General features: G+C 40.8%; 1 protein-coding gene across 1 annotated transcript in view; it reads left to right on the top strand.

Moving 5' to 3' along the window:
• Window positions 1-22,669, top strand: part of KIF26B (kinesin family member 26B) — a 570,886-nt gene that overhangs the window by 271,268 nt on the left and 276,949 nt on the right. The window lies entirely within an intron of this gene.

The raw sequence follows: 22,669 nt of genomic DNA, 5'->3' as shown, positions 1-22,669 counted from the left end.
GGAGCTGTAGTGTACATGAAGTCTATAAATTAAGTAATAAGTTGCAGATAACCCTACTCTACATTCATTCTGCACATCCTGAGTTGGCCCTCAGAACGGTGGCTGAGGCGAATGGAGGCTTTACTTTTTAGGAGGTAGAAAAAGTTGGCTTTTTAATCCTTAAACAGCAATGATATTGTGAGGAATCTTCAGGTAGTATTGGCACAGCAGAGCTGATTTATGTACACAATCCTCTTGCTATCGCAAAACCAGCTGATATGCCTGGTCTGCCAAAAACAATATGATCTGTACTGTACATAAACACTGTTTCCACACCCTCTATCGGCTCACTTTTCCCGGATGTCAGGTGCTCACACTGAAAAGATGCTTGTGCTAGCTCCAAAGAAAATTCCACAAGCAAAAAATGCTGCACACCAAACTCTACATCATATTAAATATTTATTGTACCAGAAGATATGTACAAAACTAAACCCATCTTGAGACCTCAGAGGTCCCAGGCGGGATTTCATTTTATACATGTGCGATACAATAAAGTTTTACTATGCTAGAGATCTTGGTGTGCAGCCAGGCATTTTTTGGTACAGTTTTTATTGCATACTGAACAGTGAGGAGCTGTAGTATACAGTATAGTAGTATAGTGTAGTAAAAAAAATCAGTGTCTTGTTTGTCTGTGGGGTATTTTAGGCACAAGTTTGTCTTCCTCGATGAGCTTTGCGATGAGCTTTGCTTTGGATTATGGTAATTATTTTCAGGACTTAGGGCGAGTTCACACCACGTGCAGTCCGGTGCGTTTTTTTTTTCTGCATCAAAAACGCATGGATAGTAGGTTATATGGTTTTCATTAGCATAGTTTACACCAGTGCGGTCATTTCCAATTTGTTCCAGTTCCAGAAAAAAACAGTAAAACATCCTGCATTTTTTCGGGACTGGACTATACTGGAACATGTTAAAACAAATCAAAAACACACCTAAACACATTGGAACACACATGTTCTTATCTAAGGTTAAAGTGGATGTAAACCCGATTCATGAAATTTGACCTAGGCACATATATCTGTAGTGTTTACTTATCTCTCCCCAAAGCCCTAAGTCCCGTTTCTTTCTACTGTTTCATTCCTCTGTTATCAGCATGAGAACTTCTGACAACTGAGATAAAACCAGTCAGAAATTTGTGTCAGGGTGGGTGCTATAAATAGATTAGCAGAGAGCTTGTCTTGTCACAGCACAGCTCTGCACATTCCTTCATTCCTCTGCCTGTGTGGAGGGGGGGGCGTGTGCCTTTCCTCCAATCAGCGGTCGCACAGTGTATGCCAAGACTCCCCACCCACTGCTGAAAGAGGAAGTAAAAATTCTAACACGGATTCTAAAGAATATGGAAAGCTGAAGACAGCAGATATGCATATAAAACGTATGTAGGGAGATTTGTTTCATCTCTGTGTATCATCTAAGGCTGTTCAATTCGCTGGGTATAGGAGTTGGTTTACATCCGCTTTAAGAAAAAAGAGATGGAAAAAAATGCACTGGACTGCATCAAAAACACACGAAAAACTCGTCAAAAACGCGCATGCAGAAAAGCACCCGGACTGCTTTTCTATGGTGTGAACTGGCCCTTAGGGCCTTTTGAATCGCACAGGAAGGTGGCCTGCATTCTGAGATTTTCACCCATTCTTTTGAATGGACTGAAATCGCACTGGATCACAGAAAAAATAGTGCATGCACTACTTCTCAAAAATGGCTGAACTAATTTGCATGGTACTGCGGTACCAAACGATTCAGTAAAGGCAAACGCACTATGTTTGCGATCTGCTTTTGGGGTGTCCTTAGAAATATATTGACACTCGCAGCAGATTGCACACTCAGTGCGTTTTGAACGCGGTGCAGGAAACACGCACAGAAAGCAGGTTTCCCACGCTTTGTTCTGATGTGAACAAGCCCTTATTTTTTTTTTATTGTGTTCTTTTAGATTTGAAGCTGTTGTTGCTGTTAATAATAACTCAGCTGGCATGTTGGCTACCATATTTGAACTATTATAGTAAATGTATGCCACACTGTTTTCTTCTGTCCTTGTGTGAACAACTAGTATTTAGACTGAATGTTAAAATTGCAGTAATCTTACCTAAGTTGTTGCCAAGGAAATGGACAATGATGAGCATGTTTAAGATGCAGAAATGGTTCCATCTGAAATGGAAGACTCCGGTGGGATTTAGCATAGTAACGCTCGCAGAGGCAAACAGAAATTTGTATCCAATTCTTAAATGAAAATAATTATTTAAGTCAGGAGGGACAGGATCACTGTATAACAACAGCGTTTAGAGAAAGAAACATTATGTTTAAAGGCAAGGCCATTACAAATCAGCAGTGTTTTTCCTAATTATAATTAAGAAAGTTTTCAATTTATTGAGTCATTGTAGAGCAAGGTTATGCAAAGGAGACAAGGATCCAAAACAGAATACTGAAGTCACGGAAGGACAAAACACTTCTTCACTGCCTGCGCTATCACCAGTGAATTAAATAGCTCCAGATTCAGGATACTGTAATTCCTCGCTGACAACGGTGCAGCAGATCTGGTACCCCGGGGAGAAGAGATTTGCAGGCTTGTAATTTTCCAAAAAAACTCACTCACTTACGTCTCATGTGGAGCTTGTGGACCCTCGTAGTTATACCTTGACCTTGAAATTCCAGATCTGATTAAGAACCCCAGCTGCTTTGAGTTAGGAAACCTGCGTGTAAAAATGTTGTAATTTTGGTTAAAACCATACACTCAGTCCCTTCCAAGATGTGACATTCTATATTTAAATGCCCTCCTATTACAGACAGTTCACCTGAATATGCAACATTGTTTATTGTGGACAGAGATATATTAGCAAGAGCTATTTAACCAGTTACGGACCGCCACATGCCGATATACGTCCTAACTTTGAAAAGGAATATCGTTATGGCAGCAGCTAGCTGCCATAACCCCGGTATCCTCTTCTTCGGCCGGCTGTCCGTTTCCGATAATAGTGGTCTCTGTGGTGAATTTGCCGCAAGATCACTTTTATCGGCGGCGGGGGCTTACCGGAGCCGTCGGCAGTAATGGAGGCCCCCACCCGTCTCCATACCATTGCAGGGCGGAAGTGACGTCAAAACATCACTTCTGCCCATAGCTTTCAAAGGGACATTTTTTTAAATTGCATTTTAGTGTAAATATGAGATCTGAGGTCTTTTTAACCCCAGATCTCATATTTATGAGGTCCTGTCATACTTTTTTTCTATTACAAGGGATGTTTACATTCCTTGTAATAGAAATAAAAGTGACACAATTTTTTTTTTTAAAGAACAACGTAAAATAAAAAATAAAAGGTAAAATAAATAAGAAAAAAAAATTTAAAAAGCGCCCCGCCGCGATCGGTAGAGCGAGAGCAATAATTCTAGCCCTAGACCTCCTCTGTAACTCAAAACATGCAACCTGTAGAATTTTTTAAACGTCGCCTATTGAGATTTTTAAGGGTAAAAGTTTGTTGCCATTCCACGAGCGGGCGCAGTTTTGAAGCGTGACATATTGGGTATCAATTTACTTGGCGTAACATTATCTTTCACAATATAAAAAAAAAAATTGGGCTAACTTTACTTTTGTCTTATTTTTTAATGCAAAAACTGTATTTTTTCCAAAAAAAGTGCACTTGTAAGACCGCTGCGCAAATACGGTTATGACAGAAAGTATTGCAACGACCGCCATTTTATTCTCTAGGGTGTTGAAAAAAAAAATTTATAATGTTTGGGGGTTCTAAGTAATTTTCTAGCAAAAAATAAAAAATGTTTTTAACTTGTAAAAAACAAATCTCAAAAAGAGGCTCGGTCCTTAAATGGTTAAAGTAAAACCATCACAAGATAGGGCAATTTAAACTGAGTATATGGTAATAAAAATAGGTTACTTTCAGAAGATCAAGATACACAGGTAGCCAAAGTCATGCACAGATGTTGTCTGTTCCTGAGCCACAATGTTGGTCAGTGATGCCACCCACCCACATTAAGACCCCTTTTACATTGGCGTTAGTGCCAAGCAGCGCTCGTTTTAGCCGCGCTGTAGCGCTGTTTAATTGGCGCTTTAGCACTGTTTAATCAGCACTTTTTCAGCCACTAGCGGGGCGCTTTTAACCCCAAAGAGTGGGTTAAAAACTCCCGTGTTAAGCACTTCGGAAGCACTGCCCATTCATTCCAATGGGCAGGGCATTTTGGGAGCACTAAATACAGCTCTTCCAAACTGCCTCAAAGATGCTGCTTGCAGGAAATTTTGGAACGTCCTGCAAGCGCACCGCCCCAGTGTGAAAAGTCACACGTGAATGAATGGGAGGCGGTTTTCATTTCCAGCACTAAAACGCCTGAAAACTGCCCCAGTGTAAAAGGGGTCTAAAGGAGGCTGAGAGGACAAGAGAAGTTGGGGCAAGCTTGGCTTTTAGTGGAAATGTTTGCAGTATTTTTTTTTGTTGTTCAGCCAGCGTCATTGATTGACCTCTGCCCAACAGGGACAGCCACACACACTGTTTGAAATTAAGTGGGTTCAGCAGTGCCAGCTTAAGGGATCGTTCACATCATACATGCATGAAAACTGATGGGAACTGAAGGGAAAACCATGCAGATTTCACTTGCAGAGACATCAGTTTCACATCAGTTTTCATGTGTGTTGTTTTTCCATTGATTTAGTACAGCGAATGACTGTTGTCAACCTAGGAAAGTAAGTGTTAATGGCAGGATCACCAGGTGTAAATAAAGTGGAAAAAGTCTGAACTAGTGCTGTCAATACATTAAGGCTCGGTTCACACTTGTGCGATGCGGGAACCCTGCAAATCCACTGTGGGTTCCCGCATCACACCCGACTCGCACAGCAGTTCACACTGCCATATGCGAACTGCCGGGAGTGTCAATACATTGTCAATGACACCCCCATTTCAGCTCCCATATCGCACTGCAAACTGACAGTTTGGACATGAATCGGATTCTGGTGCGGACCAAAAAAGGGTTCTGTGCGAGTTTGGTCCAAATGCGATGTGATATCAGCCATACTATCTGTATGGCTGAAATTGCATTGCACAGACATCGCGCTTGATTTGCACTGCAGTGTGGTGCGAATCTCTTGCGATCTTGAAGAGCGCACTGGTGTGAACCGGGCACTTAGGCTGAAGTCAGATGGGTGACTCTGCTGTTAGTGATCCTGTTGCTGGCGATTTGTCAAAATTACCAGCAGTAGGATTGCTAACAGTCTACCTTTTTGATCCTATGGAATCATTTATTGGCACAGAGCTCTGTTGAGCAGCAGAGGGGGAAATTTATGAATGAAGGTGAGATTTTATAGTAACTCTATGTCATAAAATGTATCACTGCTTTGTGGCAAAGCTGATAAATCTGTCCCGCTGTGTTGTTAGAATGAACAATAAATGACAGCAGCAGTGCAACTCAGTAAATCAACCGATTAGGTACAAATTTCTATCAACTGAACACCTTGTCTAGAGGGAATCTTTTGCTATGGTGCTTATGAATGGTGAGTAGTAAATAGCAGTGGCATTACTGGGCACTGGCACCCAGGCTAGATGCTCTGGGTCTCCTGCTGTGTAACTTTAGCTTAGGTTCACACTGATGAAGTGAGAGTTAAATCCGTTTTGCTGTGCGATTTCAAGAATCAGCTCCAGTATGAGTTGATGTGGTTCAGATGCGATTCCTTTCTGGTTTTGATGCGATTTGGATACAGCTGCAATTTCTCTCTCTCTCTCCCAGGGATAGGAGGTGGGGAACAAAGCAAACACTTGTAGAAAACGTACAGGAATCGTGTTACCTAAGGACAGGAGGTGATCTGCATGCAGTTACAATTCCAGTCTATGGAGCTACAAATCGCATCACACTGCACTAAACTTGCACAGGACCCTTTTTAAAATCGCGTCGGATTCACACTGCATACAATGGATATAAAAGGCTACACACCTCTGGTAAAATGTCAGGCTTCTGTGATGTAAAATAAATAGACAAAGATAAATAATTTCAGAACTTTTTCCACCTTTTAATGTGACCTATAAACTGTACAAGTCAAGAAATATTTTAGGTTGAGGGAAGTAAAAACAAAAGACTAAAATAATATGTTTGCATAACAGTGCACACCCTTAAACTAATACTTTGTTGAAGCACCTTTTGATTTTAATACAGCTCTCAGTCTTTTGGGGTATGAGTATCAGCATGGTACATCTTGACGTGGCAATATTTGCCCACTCTTCTTTGCAAAAAAACTCCAAATCTGTCAAATTACAAGGGCATCTCCTGTGCACAGCCCTCTTCAGATCACCCCACAGATTTTCAATCGGATTCAAATCTGGGCTCTGGCTGGACCATTCCAAAACTTTAATCTTCTTCTGGTGAAGCCATTACTTTGTTGATTTGGATGTATGCATTGGGTCGTCATGCTGAAAACTCCTCTTCATGTTCAGCTTTCTACCAGAAGCCTGAAGGTATTGTGCCAATATTGACTGTTATTTGGAAATGTTTATAATTCCCTCTACCTTGACTAAGGTTCCTGTTCCAGCTGAAGAAAAACACCCCCAAAGCATGATGATGTCACCACCATGCTTCACAGTGGGTATTGTGTTCTCTTGGTGATGTGCATTGTTGTTTTTGTGCCAAACATATCTTTTGGATATCTGGCCAAAAAGTTCAGCCTTGGTTTCATCACACCATAACACATTTTCCAACATGCTTTTGGGAGACTTCAGATATGTTTTTGCAAAATTTAGCTGGGCTTGGATGTTTTTCTTCGTAAGAAAAGGCTTCTGTCTTGCCACTCTATCCTATAGCTCAGACATATGAAGAATACGGGAGATTGTTGTCACATGTACCACACAGCCAATATTTGCCAGATATTCCTGCAGCTCCATTAATGTTGCTGTATACCTCTTGGCAGCCTCCCTGACCAGTTTTCTTATCATCTTTTCATCAATTTTGGAGGGATGTTCAGTTCTTGGTAATGTCACTGTTGTGCCATATTTTCCCAACTTGATGATGACTGTCTTCACTGTGTTCCATGGTATATCTAATGCCTTGGAAATTTTTTTGTACCCTTCTCCTGACTGATACCTTTTAACAAGGAGATCCCTCTGATGCTTTGGAAGCTCTCTTCGGACCATGGCTTTTGTTGTAGGATGCGACTAAGAAAATGTAAAAAAAAAAAACTTACTAGAACAGCTTACCTTTATTTGGTGTTAATCAGATGCACTTTAAATGATGGCAGGTGTGTACTGACTTCTATTTAACATGAGTTTGAATGTGATTGCTTAAGGACACTTTCACACTGCCAGTGCCCAGGCATTGGAGGTAAAGTGCCGCCATTTTTAGCCATGCTTTACCGTTGTTTTTGCAGCGCTTTTCAGCCGCTAGCGGGGCACTTTTAACCGCCTGCCCCAATGGGCAGGGGCACTTTAGGAACGGTGTATTCACCGCTCCTACAGCGCTGCAAAGAAGCTGCTTGCAGGACTTTTTTGGACGTCCTGCCAGAGCAGCGCTCCAGTGTGAAAGCACTCTGGCTTTCACATTGGGATTGCAGCTGAGGCTTTTTTCAGTCGCTTTACAGGCGCTATTTTTAGCGCTATAAACGCCTCCAGTGTGAAAGGGGTCTTATTCTGAACACAACTACATCCCCAGTTATAAGGGGGTGTGCACAATTATGCAACAACATTATTTTAGTTTTTTATTTTTACTTCCCACCCTAAAAGATTTCGGTTTGTTTTTCAACTGAGTTGTACAGTTTATAGGTCACATTAAAGGTGGAAAAAGTTCTGAAATGATTCATCTTTGTCTCATTTTTTGACATTACAGAAACCTGACATTTTGACAGGGATGTGTAGACTTTTTATATCCACTGTATATGTGAACGGCCTCCACAGAAACTCATGTTATTTCACTTGTCATGCGATTCCGTGCGTTCTGGAACACATCAGAATTGCATCAGTGTGAACCAGGGCTTAACAGACACTGCTTTAAATGCACATAAGCCTCAGGGGAATTTCGGCAAGTTGTTAGGCTAGCATGGAAACATCCCCTAGTTTTCGATTGGCCATTATGTCTGTCAGTGAGAACCTGTTGGGATCACAGTACATGGCATTTGTGTGAACTTTCCTTCTCCCCCTTTCTGTGCAGCAGGAAAGAGAACCCATAAACTGGAGACTAGAGCAGTGTGGGGGTTTTATTGCTTTTGTATGATATGCTAGCTTGTATTACTGTGGGGTGTATTTACTAAAGGCAAATCCACTTTGCACTACAAGTGCGCTGCAAGTGCACTTGGAATTGCAGTGACTGTAGATCTGAGGGGGACATGCAAGGAAAATAAAAAACAGCATTTTTGCTTGCACATGATTGGATGATAAAATCAGCAGAGCTTCCCCTCATTTTTAGAGCTTCCCCTCAGATCTACAGCAACTGCATTTACAAGTGCACTTTTTGTAGTGCAAAGTGGATTTGCCTTTAGTAAATCAACCCCTGTGTGTGTTTTTATAATGGGCTGGATTGTATTTTGTGTGTGCATGTGCTGTGCTGCATTACCACATGGTCATGGTGAAAATGTGTGTTATTTAACCTCCCTGGCGGTATGATTATTTCGGATTTTAGGTACTGAAAGCGGTACAATTATTTTGCATGGAAATTTGGCGTTTTATATTGTAGGTCTGTAAATCTTAACAATAACACACTTAAATCTGTCCAAACCAGAGTCTAGTAGATATCCCGGGTATGATAAAGTTTGAAACACAAAAACATAAATTATAATATAATAAATAAAAATAAATAATAAAAAAAAATAAAAAAAAATAGTAATAAAATAAATTTCCCCACAATTCACTATCGCTCAATTCTGCAAGTGTTCTAATTTACTATCGCTGTTTTCTAGCTGGTCTAAAGCCACTTTTGACGTAAAGGGACACTTTTTGGTTGCTATGGACAATCTCCAGTTTCCAGGCAGAAAGAACAGTATATATCACATAAAACTGCATGCAGGGCATGGGCCAAAGCACTGGGGACAAAAGGGATGTGAAATCATTTCATACAGTACTGTAATCTGTAAGATTACAGTACTGTATGTGTTATGATTTTTACTTTTTTTTAATTTGCCGCCAGGCTCCGCCCCCGTGCGTCGCGACGCTCGCAGGGAACGGAGCCTGGCACAGAGAGGCTTTGGAGGAGGACGGAGCCCTCGGACACTGCGGGTGACATCGCAGGATCCCGGGGACAAGGTAAGTAACGCCGCCCCAGGATCCTGCAATGCGATCCCGAGTGTGGCTCGGGGTTACCGCTAATGGGACTGAATTTTAACCCCGAGCCACACTCGGGAAAACCGCCAGGGAGGCTACAAAGTATGCAGTGGTGCACTGGGTTATTTTTGATCATAGTAACTTTATTCCACATAGGTTGTCAATTGCCCCTGTATCTGAAGAGAGGCCAACATCAATAAATTGGAGTATTCAGTAGGTTTGCCTAGACTCCATATGATGCATGATTTATTTGCCTAGATATATATGCACATGTTAAATATCAGAAGACTTAGACTTTGGAGTAGCCATAGTGGGCAGAAATGATGCAGCTGTTTTTGGGCCTGTGAGTTTAAGGGTCTTGATTCTGACTGCTCCTTCCCCTATCTATCTACTGTCTGCTCACATTACATCTGTGCAGAATAAAGCAGTATTTCTCCTTTCTCTGCGCTAATTTTTCTTCTTTTATCCATCCCGTTGGAGCATCTGGTAGATGTATAAGTGTTTAGTAAAGTTATGATACTCTGGTGAAAGGAGGACACTGGCATACATTGTTCCTGCAGATAGTTGTTTGTCATTTTTCATTAACCATTGGCACAGTAGGATTATCTTTGTCTTCTGTATAATTGTGATGTTGAGAGACAAAAATTAAAGCTAAACTTATCCTGAAAATAGTTTAAGTTAAAGTGGGTGTAATCCCTTACATATACCCAGTGAAGTGAACAGCCTCAGATGATACACAGAGATGAAACAAATCCTCCTACATAAGTTTTACATGTATATCTGCTGTCTTCAGCTTTCTACACTGTTTAGAAAGTGCACATCTTGTTAAAATCTTGTTTCCTCATTCAGCATTGGGAGGAGAGTCTGGGCATACACTGTGTGAGCTGATTGGAGGAAAAGCGCACCCCCCACATAGCCAGAGGAATGAAGAAACTTGCAGAACTGTACTGTGAATTGACCAGCCCTCTTCTTATCTATCTCTAAGCTCCCTCCCCCAACACAAATTTCTAGCTGCTCTTGGCTCGTGTGTTGGAGAACTTGTCAGAAGTTATTGTGCTGATAACAGAGGAACGGAGCAGCAGAAAGACATGGGACTCAGAGCTTTGGAGAGAGATAAGTAAACACTACAGATATATCTTCATAGGTCAGATTTCATGAATGGGGTTCACAACCTCTTTAAGCGTAACCTTAACTATCTCATGTTTACAGTACAATGAAAATGTCATCTTTACCTATGGTAGGATAGGGTCACCACCCTAGTTCTGCTGTCTGTTAACCTTAATGCCTAGTACACACAATGAGAAAATAAGACAAAAAAAAAAAACACTTTTTTTTGATAATCTGATTGTTAGTACACAGCTTTTGAGAGCAATCACAACAGTTCATGTGAAAATATCTGAAGGGACAAGCACCAAACCTTTTCTCGTACAACAACAGAACGTACGATTTTCGTATAATCAGTACAAGATTCGTCTGTAAAAAATCTGAAGACCAAGACCACACATGTTCGGAAATGAAAGAATTTATTACAATACTATACAATACAATACATTATATCACTTCCGAAGTTAATCTGTCGTACGAAAATTTTTGCAACTTTAGTAACTTTTTCATTTTTGATATGAGACTAGCATGAAGAATCAATGAACAATCATTCGTCCAATATTCTCATTGTGTGCATGAGGCCTAAGATTGGCTGAATAGAAGTACAAATTCTTTGTCAGGTAAAATAGCCCCTATATACTGTATTCATTCAGCTATTTGCCTTTAGTTTATCTATAAAGTTTAAGTTTAGGCAAAAAAGATGGAAGCGGTCAAATCGACACATCGGAGTCGCACCGATTTTGAAAGTAGTTCTTGCACTACTTTTTGCAAGTTCAGGTACGACCTGCATAGACATACAGTTGTGCTCATAAGTTTACATACCCTGGCAGAATTTATGATTTCTTGGCCATTTTTCAGAGAATATGAATGATAACACAAAAACTTTTCTTTCACTCATGGTTAGTGTTTGGCTGAAGCCATTTATTATCAATCAACTGTGTTTACTCTTTTTAAATCATAATCACAACAGAAACTACCCAAATGACCCTGATCAAAATTTACATACCCTGGTGACTTTGGCCCGATAACATGCATACAAGTTGACACAAAAGGGTTTGAATGGCTATTAAAGGAAACCATCCTCATCCTGTGATCTGTTTGTTTGTAATTACTGTGTGTGTGTGTGTGTGTGTGTATAAAATGTCAGTGAGTTTCTGGACTTCTGACAGACCCTTGCATATTTCATCCAGTGCTGCACTGACATTTCTGGATTCTGAGTCATGGGGAAAGTAAAAGAATTGTCAAAGGATCTGCAGGAAAAGGTAGTTGAACTGTATAAAACAGGAAAGGAATATAAAAAGATATCCAAGGAATTGAGAATGCCAATCAGCAGTGCTCAAACTCAAGAAGTGGAAAATGAGGGGTTCTGCTGAAACCAAACCACGGTCAGGTAGACCAACTAAAATTTCAGCCACAATTGCCAGAAAAATAGTTTGGGATGCAAAGAAAAACTCACAAATAACTTCAGGTGAAATACAGGACTCTCTGAAAACATGTGGTGTGGCTGTTTCAAGATGCACTATAAGGAGGCACTTGAAGAAAGATGGGCTGCATGGTCGAGTCGCCAGAAGAAAACAATTACTACGCAAATACCAAACAGCACAGAGACAAGCCTCAAACCTTCTGGCACAAAGTCATTTGGAGTGATGAGACCAAAATTTTGCTTTTTGGCCACAACCATAAACACTACATTTGGAGAGGAGTCAACAATGCCTATGATGAAATGTACCCCATTCCTACCGTGAAACATGGAGGCGGATCACTGATGTTTTGGGGATGTGAGAGCTACAAAGGCACCGGAAATTTGGTCAAAATTGATGGCAAGATGAATTCAGTATGTTATCAAAAAATACTGGAGGTACATTTGCATTCATCAGCCAGGAAGCTGTGCATGGGACGTACTTGGACATTCCAACATGACAATGATCCAAAACACAAGGCCAAGTTGACCTGTCATTGGCTACAGCAGAATAAGTGAAGGTTCTGGAGTGGCTATCTCAGTTTCCTGACCTCAATATCATTGAGCCACTCTGGGGAGATCTCAAACGTGCAGTTCATGGAAGACAGCCCAAGAATTTGCATGAACTGGAGGCTTTTTGCCAAGAGCAATGGGCAGCTTTGCCATCTGAGAAGATAAAGAGCCTCATCCACAAATATCACAAAAGACTTCAAGCTGTCATTTATGTTAAAGGGGGCAATACACGATATTAAGAACTGAGGTAAAAGGTAAACTATTAATATATCAACGGATCCGCGCTTATAGACTAACTAACAACTGCAGCCCCCCTAAATAGGAAGGGGACACCTCTGTGATCCCCCAAAAAATACAGATCACAATATAGGGAGTGGCGCTGTGTTAGGAGTGTGACTGGAATTTAACAAAAAGTTCAAGTGTATAAATTAAATTAAAAAAAATTTTTTGGGATATGATCCAGAAAATGATTTTACAGAAAAATCTTTTCTAATTTTAGTGAAAACACCTTAATAAGTGAAAAAATGCTTCGATATGTGCAAAAATCGCAAATACTAAACAACACCATTAAATAACATAAATACATCTGCACATTAATAAATATAAAGTGATAGATGCCAAAGGCAGTGATTGTCAAACAATAGTGTATAAATGTGCAATAATCATACGCAGTAAAAAATCATTAATAGTGTGTCAAAATCGCAGCTCAAAATCAGAAAACCATATGTTATTTAGTGCAAAGATGTTCATAACAATTGTGCAAAAAGTTCTTCTTAGGTGTAAAGTGCCGTGCTGTAACAACTGGTGGTCCCCCCAATGTGGTTGCACTCACCGGAGCGCTCCACCCCCACAGGGGTACGAGCGTGTACTGTTGGTCCTGTCACTCCAGTCCCGTGGATGTCAGTTTCCTTCCACGCGTCCCAATTCCAAAAACAGCTATACACACAGGGAGGTGGGGACTTCCTGTCCCTTGATGTATTAAAAGGTCCCCACTGGATATCCACTCCTCAGGAGATTTACAGCCTATATGGGGGGGTCTTCTGAACCGCGAGAGGCTGAACCTGACAGGATGGATGGATGGAGAAGAAAAAATAAATAAATAAAAATAAACTTTAAAAGGCGTCCGGAGCGAGGGACAGGAAGTCCCCACCTCCCTGTGTGTATAGCTGTTTTCGGAATTGGGACGCGTGGAAGGAAACTGACATTCACGGGACTGGAGTGACAGGACCAACAGTACACACTCGTACCCCTGTAGGGGTGGAGCGCTCTGGTGAGTGCAACCACATTGGGGGGACCACCAGTTGTTACAGCACGGCACTTTACACCTAAGAAGAACTTTTTGCACAATTGTTATGAACATTTTTGCACTAAATAACATATGGTTTTCTGATTTTGAGCTGCGATTTTGACACACTACTAATGATTTTTTACTGCATATGATTATTGCACATTTATACACTATTGTTTGACCATCACTGCCTTTGGCATCTATCACTTTATATTTATTAATGTGCAGATGTATTTATGTTATTTAATGGTGTTGTTTAGTATTTGCGATTTTTGCACATATAGAAGCATTTTTTCACTTATTAAGGTGTTTTCACTAAAAGGTAAACTATTGATCAGGGTTATTTGGGTAGTTTCTGTTGTGATTATGATTTAAAAAGAGTAAACACAGTTGATTGATAATAAATGGCTCCAGCCAAACACTAACCATGAGTGAAAGAAAAGTTTGTGTTATCATTCATATTCTCTGAAAAATGGCCAAGAAATCATAAATTCTGCCAGGGTATGTAAACTTATGAGCACAACTGTATGTGCATGAAATCACAGATGTCTTCCAAGTAGCAGCTGAAGTAGTACTACTTTGAAATCGTGCTACTTCACTTATTCTCCTTACCATATATGGGGCTTATCCTACTCTATGTTATATTCTAAGACTAATCTATCTAGCCCTGTAAAGCAAAAATTGTGTACTTACCTGTTCTGCAGCCACTCTGGTCTGGTCCCACACTGAGCTGTCAGCGGCGGATTCACTGTATAGGTGTGTGCAGCAGAGGCAACTCACAACGGAAGCCCCATAGTAACTCTATGGGTGACTTCATTTCCCAGGCATTTCTCAGCCGTTGTCAGTTCTCTCCTGCACACAGCATCTGCCACTGGAGAACAGACTGGACTGGCTGCAAAACAGGTAAGTACAGGGATTTTTGCTTTACAGGGCTAGATAGATTAGTCTTAGAATGTGGCAGAGAGTAGAATTAGAGTTAGTTTTTGCCTAAACTTCCACTTTGGGTCTGCTGGGCCTGGAGGACTAAAAGCTACTGCAGGTATTTACAGGCACTGTATACTGTACCTGTCAACAGCTCTTATCACTTTTACAGTGATTTTTTTTTTCTGTTGAATAAGGCCAAAGGAGCTGGAAAAGAATTAGCATCTTGAAGAACACTATAAATAGTTTCTGTGTGTAAAAAATGCAGCCCACCCCATAAATAGCATTTAAAGTGATTTCCGGACACCTGTGAACATGTTGCTTCTGTTCTGGCCTCTGGCCTCTGGCATAGAACAGTTTCTCTGCAGATGCAGTTGTAAAAACGAACAGCTTTTAAACATGCATGGCATTAATCATGGTAAGCTTGTTATTAAGTAAAAATCATGATACCAGAGTAAAGTGATTGTGACAGAATGTCTGGAGGCATTCACTTCTCCCTATCATCCCACTTTGCTCATGCCACACCTCTCCATGAGGTGAGCTCAGGATCAATGGTGTAGCATCTGGAACCTAATGCAGGATATGATGCACGTTCCTTGAGCTTTGATTCCTAACTTGCTGCTCCAGATGTGATATCACTAACACTATAACTACCACTGAAGTCGACATACCCACCTCATTACCTCCCGTACATCAATGTCCAACCCTCATGATGCTAAACCTCTGCTGCAAATCTCCCCAACTTGTATAACCAACTCTCTTTGATGCTCCTCTCCAGGAGAAGTGATTTAAAGTGTTACTAAACCCAGGACCCTGCATTCACTATATCTGGTCTCCCACAGTGCACAGAACTTGCAAATGCAATTATTTTAATATACATATAAATGTCTAAATACCTTTTCTCATCAGCAGTTAGAGCAGTCTTGTGACTTCTATCAGTGTCCAGCCAAGCACCGGCTTGTAGGAGGAGATTTCTGACTGTCCTGTGAGACTGCAAGACCCCTGACCCTCTGTGCTGATTGGCCCTGTGCTGATCTGCACTCTCCCAAAAAAACCTCTCTAGTAATACACACCAAACTGAGCATGTGCAGCCAGACTCCATAGACTCTTGTGTTATCAGAAAATTATCAGGGGACAGTGGAAGAAGGGGAGCATCAGAGAAGCCAGGATCAAACAGCCTTTTTACACAATGCGGAGGATTAACCACTTAGGTTCCACAGTGAGTATAGCAAGCATTCTTTAATGCATATACAGGCTAATTTTTACAGTTGTGGGTTTAGTAACACTTTAATGCTACACATGCTCACAGTGGTGGCAATAGAAAAGGAGTGTGGACAATATATGTGCAGTATATAATACTGTATATATACATTATGGGGGACATTTACTAAAACTGGAGCACTCTGAATCCTGTGCAACTGTGCATGGTCAAACAGCCTGTTGAATTAAGCTTTGATAATAAAACCCTGGAAGCTGATTTCTTTCTATACAGAGCTGCACCAGATTTTGCACTCTCCAGTTTTAGTAAATCCCCCCCCCCCCCCCCCCCCCCCATACATGATCTGGTGTGCTGAAATAGACCTGAATAGCGGGGAGATCAGATCACACACATAGCTAAGTCTTGAAGAAAAAAGACAACTCTCTTTCCTATATTTATTCATACAGACCAATCTGGCTTACTGGCTGTACCAGGGTCTATACAGTATACTAGTAAGCACAGCATGATTTGGGAACTGAGTTTCATTGATGTACCCTGCATTTAATGTTTTTTTTTTAATTTTTATGAAATAAACAATTTTATTTAATTTAAAAATAATAGAAAACAACAGTAAGCAGTTTCAAGTACACTAACAAAAAATATCCTCAAATAGCCAACAATCAATATACTTTCTCTTTAACTATGCATATGCTAGGACTTCTTTTATCTGCTTTGACAAGGGACCTGACATTTAGGCATTCTCCAGATGATCAGAGAGCACCGATACTTTTCATGTCTGCCTGCATTTTTTTTTTTTTTACTGCCATTGTGGTGCTGTTCAGTAAACTGAGCTTAAAACATGTCGTTTCTGTGGCTTTGGGCTTTTGGAAAAGAAAGATACTTTGAACACAAGAAATCTGAAATGCAACAGATTTTCCTCGTTTAGATTTAGAATCCTCATTTGAATTATTTTCACAAAATGCTTAACTTTTGTAGTAGAATACAGTATTCTCAAATTCTCTTATCGGCCTTTCGAGGGAAAGCTTGGAAACACGTAAAACATTATTTCTGTTTAATAAAACAAAGTTGAATATGTCCTTCTCGTCAATGGAAAACGGCAAAACAAACAAAGCTCACACGCTCTTCACGCCCCATCTAGATCATTTGTAACCATGACAGCTAGCAGTACTGGCTTCTGTGAAGACCATGGGCCTGCAGGTCGCTTAGGGAATAATAGGATACCTTTCAACTCGTGCCGACCTGCCTGCATTTGAATATTATTTTAATGATGATTTACTGGGGCAAATGACGTTATTAAAAAAAAAAAAAAACTCAAAAAAACTTCAACTGCCTTTGGGGATCAGGAAGGATTTTTTTTTTGCTAGAGAAAATTGGACCATGCTTTATAAACAGTTTTTTGCTTTTCTCTGGATGAACAGCAGGTTTAGTGTGCTGAGGATGCAAAATCTTTTATTTTTTATTTTTTTTTTGTTTGGTTGAGCTTGATTGACATGCCTTTTTTTACCCTGGCAAACTATGTAATTATGTAATATATAGTACTTGTCTTTTAATAGGGGGAGTTATACTTAGCAGCAGCAGGCTCAAACCTATTGATCGTGTTTCTATGTAAGAGTTGGCAATCGCAGTTGGCTTATTTTTAGCACAATATAGCTTATCCTATGGAAAACCATGAAATGGAGACTACAGATCCCCTGACCACCTCATAACTCCTCTCCTACAGCTAATGTTTCTGGATTCACAGTGCAACTTGGAGGGAACGCTGTTGCTGGGTATAACTACCCTAGTGAAACAGCCTAAAGTGATTGTAAAGACAGAAGGTTTTTTTTCTATCTTAATGCATTCTATGCAGCCTTCTGTGTGCAGCAGCCCCTCTCATCCCCCCTAATACTTACCTGAGCCCCATCTAGATCCAGCGATGTTGCAGGAGTGTCTCGGCTGCCAGGGACTTCCCTCCTCATTGCCATTGGCCCCCACTGTTGTCAATCAAATTCAGTCAATGAGGAGAGAAAGGGGGCAGGGCCGGGCCGCGGCTCCATGTCTGAATGGACACAGGGAGCTGTCGCTTGGCTTGGGTGCCCTATAGCAAGCTGCTTGCTGTGGGGGCACTCGACAGGAGGGAGGGACCAGGAGCGCTGAAGATGGACCCGAGAAGAGGAGGAACGGTGCTGCCCTGTGCAAATCCACTGCACAGAGCAGGTAAGTATAACATGTTTGTTATTTTTAACTAAAAAAACAAGACTATACAATCACTTTAAGGAGGATACCTGTCATGAAAATAGTATAAATAGTCATATTTCAATACATTTGTCCTGTATTTTAGTTTTCAGCTAAACCTGCCCATTGCTTCAATGACAAAAAGTCTCTTTGAAAATGTAATTAGAAAAAACATATTTTCTATCTTCTTTTTCTACTTAGTTTATCTACCTTAAAAGTTCAATTTGCAACAGTCCCTTACAGGCAATGTTACATTCCTGAACCCTTAAATTAATATTAAAGTCAAATAAAAAACAAACATGTCATACGCACCATGCGGGCAGTGTTTTTGTACAGAGCAGCACCGGTTCTCCTCTTCTTGTGTCCCCTGCCGGCGCTCCTTGCCCCTCCCTCCTGCTGAGTGCTCCCAGAGCAAGCAGCTTGCAATGAGAGCACCCGAGCAGGCTTGCTCCCAAGCCATGGCTCTGCGGGTCCATTCACACACAGAGCTGTTATAGGTCAGGGCTGTTTGCTTGCCTGGTACTTCAGGCTGCAGTCCTGAAAAAAGAACTAATTATTACACAAAATAAATTCATATATAAGAGCTATCTTACCTGTCAAAGGATTTGCATTTTTCTTCATCCAGTCCATAGCTATACACATCTCTTTCACACTGTGCAGCCCTGTCCGGCAAGGCAGGAGACCTGATTTTTCTCGGAGGCAGTTCTGTAGCACTTACAGATCTAGTCCCTTCCATAGCCTGTAATTAGATTGGCTTTCTATGATGCTTCTCCTGCTCCAAATCTGACCTCTTCTGTACCAGAATAGCATTAGACTTCTTGTATAAAAAAAAATACATTAAATGATGTATTAGTGAATACAAAACTGCATACATGTGTATCTTTTATATTTTCCTAGAGTTTTAAAGAGACACTGCCATCAAGAAACACTTTTCAGGCTGCTTACTTAAATTAATTGTTTATGGCCTAACACAGGTGCCTGGGGCCATATAATGTAAAATTCAGGAGTATTTCCCCATCTAGGAGCCACATATGCTGCGGGAATATGTTGGTAGTTGCGAAAACATGATATATGCCCCTGGATGCAGACAGTCAGCATCCAGGATCGTATATCCATACATCCATAGATAGCCATTGATTTCTATGGCCAGCTGTGTGCGGCACCTGTGGCTCCAAGTCACCTGTGTGCATGAGGCCTGTATCTTTAAGTGAATGCAGGGAACATGCTTAGTTTTCCCTGGCTTTGCCAAGCCTCTCTACTCATAGCTGTAACTGATAATCTGTAGGCATTTTCCTACATGCAGCTTCTGGTGTTGGAAGCTTCAAAGGCAACAGCCCAGACACCTTGGCGATGTCAGGGTCAGTACAGAGCTTACTATAGAAAGCTTGTAAAATGAGCAGAAGATCAGCAGAGCTGGGGGTACTACTGAGCAGGGGATATGCTAAACAAGGCTACTAATAGTGGGGATCTGCTGCACTAGGGTACCAATGAGCTGGGGATCTGCTGAACATGGGTACTAATGAGCTGGGGATTTTCTGAGTGAGGCTACTACTGAGCTGGGGTTCTACTGGGCCCCTTTAAAACAAATCAAAAATCAACACACACAGGGCATTTGCCAAGCTTCACTAAAGCTTCAAAAAAGCATCACCAAAGCATCATCGAAACACCACCAAAGCATCACAGAAGCATCAAAAACACATCAAAAAAGCATGTTGAAGTGGTAGGGACTTTAATGTGTGTTAAAGTCAAAGCAAGTATAAATGAGCCTTAAAAGTGTCAGAGGGTGAAGAAAACTACAGAGTTATTCTTTATTCTTGACAAAAGTTATAATAAATTGCCATAGAAAGAGGTACAATCTGTAAGTGCTATAAACAGTATATAAACATTCAATTTATGTGAGTTTTGCCTTCTTTGCATTGCAGAACATGAAGTCAGAAGTCTTTTTGTAGTTGAGTACTCAAGAGTGCAGCTAACTGAAATGTACAGACAAAGGGAAAAATGAATATACAAGTAAAATAATAAATAAAAAAACTTTAGTTTTTAGTAACATTACTGACTTGTTCACTGTCACTCTCTGGTTGGCACGCTTGTGTATGTGAAAAGAGGGAGCCGCAGCAGGAGTGAGAGTGAGGAGTCTCACTCGGCTCTGGGTGGCGTACCCCCTGCCCTTGGTACCACGGGTTGAGAAACAGTGCCTTACACCACTACCACTAAAATGCAATAACAAACCTCCTCTCATACACCTACTAAATGCAGCAAAACCATGCATTCCACTTTACTGGAAATAAACGAACCCTCCACTAATTAGGCTCTGGTTAAATCAAGTAAATTAAATAAAAACCACAGGGAATCTTATGGTGGCATCTAATCAAACAGGCAAATAATTTTGTAAAACTTGTTTTTTCATCAATATCAAAATAAGGCTCTTCACTGGAGAACTTGTATATATCTTCACCAGGACTACCTAACTTGAGCCAGAAATGCTTTGTCTCACGTATGTGTGCCCCCCCCCCCCCCCCCCGCCAAGTCTCCTTCCCCATCCCTTTCCCACCCACCCCACTTGTTTTTCCCTATCTTCACCTCTCCTCTCCTGTTTTTTCATCTTCTCACCTTTTCTTATTTTTCTTCTTATTCCTCTTTCAACCTCCTGACCTTCTTTACTCTCACACCACTCACCAGCCTAGTATTTAGGTTCCAATGTCTCACTCATTATCATACCTCCAGATAACCTGTTTGAGTGGGGAGACAATATCAGACACCATCTCTGATGTAATCCCTTGACCTAGCTTCTTTGGGGATATATCAGCTTGGTTTCTTCCTGGGATGTTACTACATAGTTGCTGTTAAAAAAAGTTGCTTTTCTTGCATTGGGCACTAGACTCTCTCTATATCACCTTCACAGATGTATGACTTGATAAATGTCCCAAGAACGGTTCAGTTCTCTGTGCTGCTCAATGCTTTGTACTGTTTTGTATATCTATTAAAAAAAAAAAAATGTGCAAAGCGATATGCAGTAGAATGGGATGTATGGCTGGGCATATGCACAAAGCCATATATTCGACACATGCCAAAACAAAATCTTCAAGTTGTGAGCTGGCCCAAGGAAAGGAACTGTTTCCACCTAATATTTTGTCCATGGTAGCTTATTTTGTATGTAATGTGATTGATGTCACTTTCCCATTAATCTCTTTCCCTAACAGGGTGGATTTTAGTATGTTACATAAGATAAAAGACTGGAAAAAAATGTCATAAGTTTTCTGTATGGCTATGTAGTATAATGTACACACGTGAATTATTCTGTAAAATATTCTTTACAGTCATTCTTTGTTTTAAAAAAATTTGCAAGTTGGCTTTTGCTTCTATTTGAGATTGTATTTTGTTAATACAAATTGACACCAAATGTCTCCTAAACTTCTGGTATGGCACATTTGCCAAATATATGACAGGTATTTCTAAATTTACTTAAAGTGTAACTCCACTTTTGTTGAGAAAAAAAATCATTCCCCTCTGGGTGATCTATGTACATTGCAAGGATTATAACAACCTTTGTTGCAGATTCCTACCTATTGTTATTCTGAAGAAATCCATGTGTGTTTGTCTGTGCCTCTGTTCTGAGTGGGTCTAATGGGCGTGGTTTCATAATTAACTGTCAGGGGTGGCGCTGCAGTGCACTAATGAGGAAATCTGCTGGGCCTGCATCCCTTTAGACGCGTTCTTATTGAAAGTATCTCTCAAAAAATGACATTTTTGTTGCAGGGGATGCCTGTAATCTGACTTGTATCTTAGTGTGGATTTCTGGTAAAATTGGTGAGCCAATCACACAAGCAGGAAATGGTGTTTCTGGGGAGTAGTCAGTACACATTCTGTGTATAGAACAACTCCATGTAGCCATAATGCAATGCATTCTCAGAAAATTACAGAGCTGCAGATTGAAAAGGAAAGGTAATTTCATTTGAAAAGCAAAGGTAATCAATTACAATATGATTAGTGTCGCAATTATATGAGCTACATTATTTTTTCTTTATTTGCTATTTTTTTCCCCACGAAAGTGGAGTTACCCTTTAAAGAGGAGGTCCAGGCTCCTTTAGAAAATAATTAAAAGTCAGCAGCTACAAATACTGTAGCTGCTGACTTTTAACATTAGGACACTTACCTGTCCTGTAGTCCAGCGATGTTGGCAGCCCAGCTGATGTTTCCATCGGCTCTCGGGTGTTGCCGCCGCCATTGCCTTTACGGGAAACTGGCAGTGAAGCCTTGCGGCTTCACAGCCCGTTCCCTACTGTGCATACACTAAGTGTGCTGCGCTTTGTGAATGGCCCCGTAGTGGGGAAAGGAGGAGGGAGGCCGGGAGTGGGTACCTGTCAAAACCAGGCGAGATCACCCGGGAGTGGGAGCGGGTACCTGTCAAAACCAGGTTCCCGTTCCCCCCTCCCCACCGAAAGGTGCCAAATGTGACACCGGGGGGGGGGGGGGGCAGATAAGCGGAGCTTCCCTTTTTGGGTGGAGCTCTGCTTTAAATATACTTTTAAACACTTTTCATTAATGCAAAGTACTGTGATGGCTTTTATAAAATAATAGGTAATAGTAACATAAACAAAATGCAACAAAAACCCACAGAAGACTATTATCTCTAGGTCTGTTTTCACATACTTTTCAGAATTTCTTTATGCTGCACAATGTGACACACTAGC

This window comes from Aquarana catesbeiana, linkage group LG04 (genome assembly GCF_042186555.1).
Source record: "Aquarana catesbeiana isolate 2022-GZ linkage group LG04, ASM4218655v1, whole genome shotgun sequence".
In the NCBI taxonomy this organism is placed as follows: Eukaryota; Metazoa; Chordata; class Amphibia; order Anura; family Ranidae; genus Aquarana; species Aquarana catesbeiana.
Note: the sequence above shows the minus strand (reverse complement) of the source record. Positions and strands in the feature narration are given on the sequence as shown.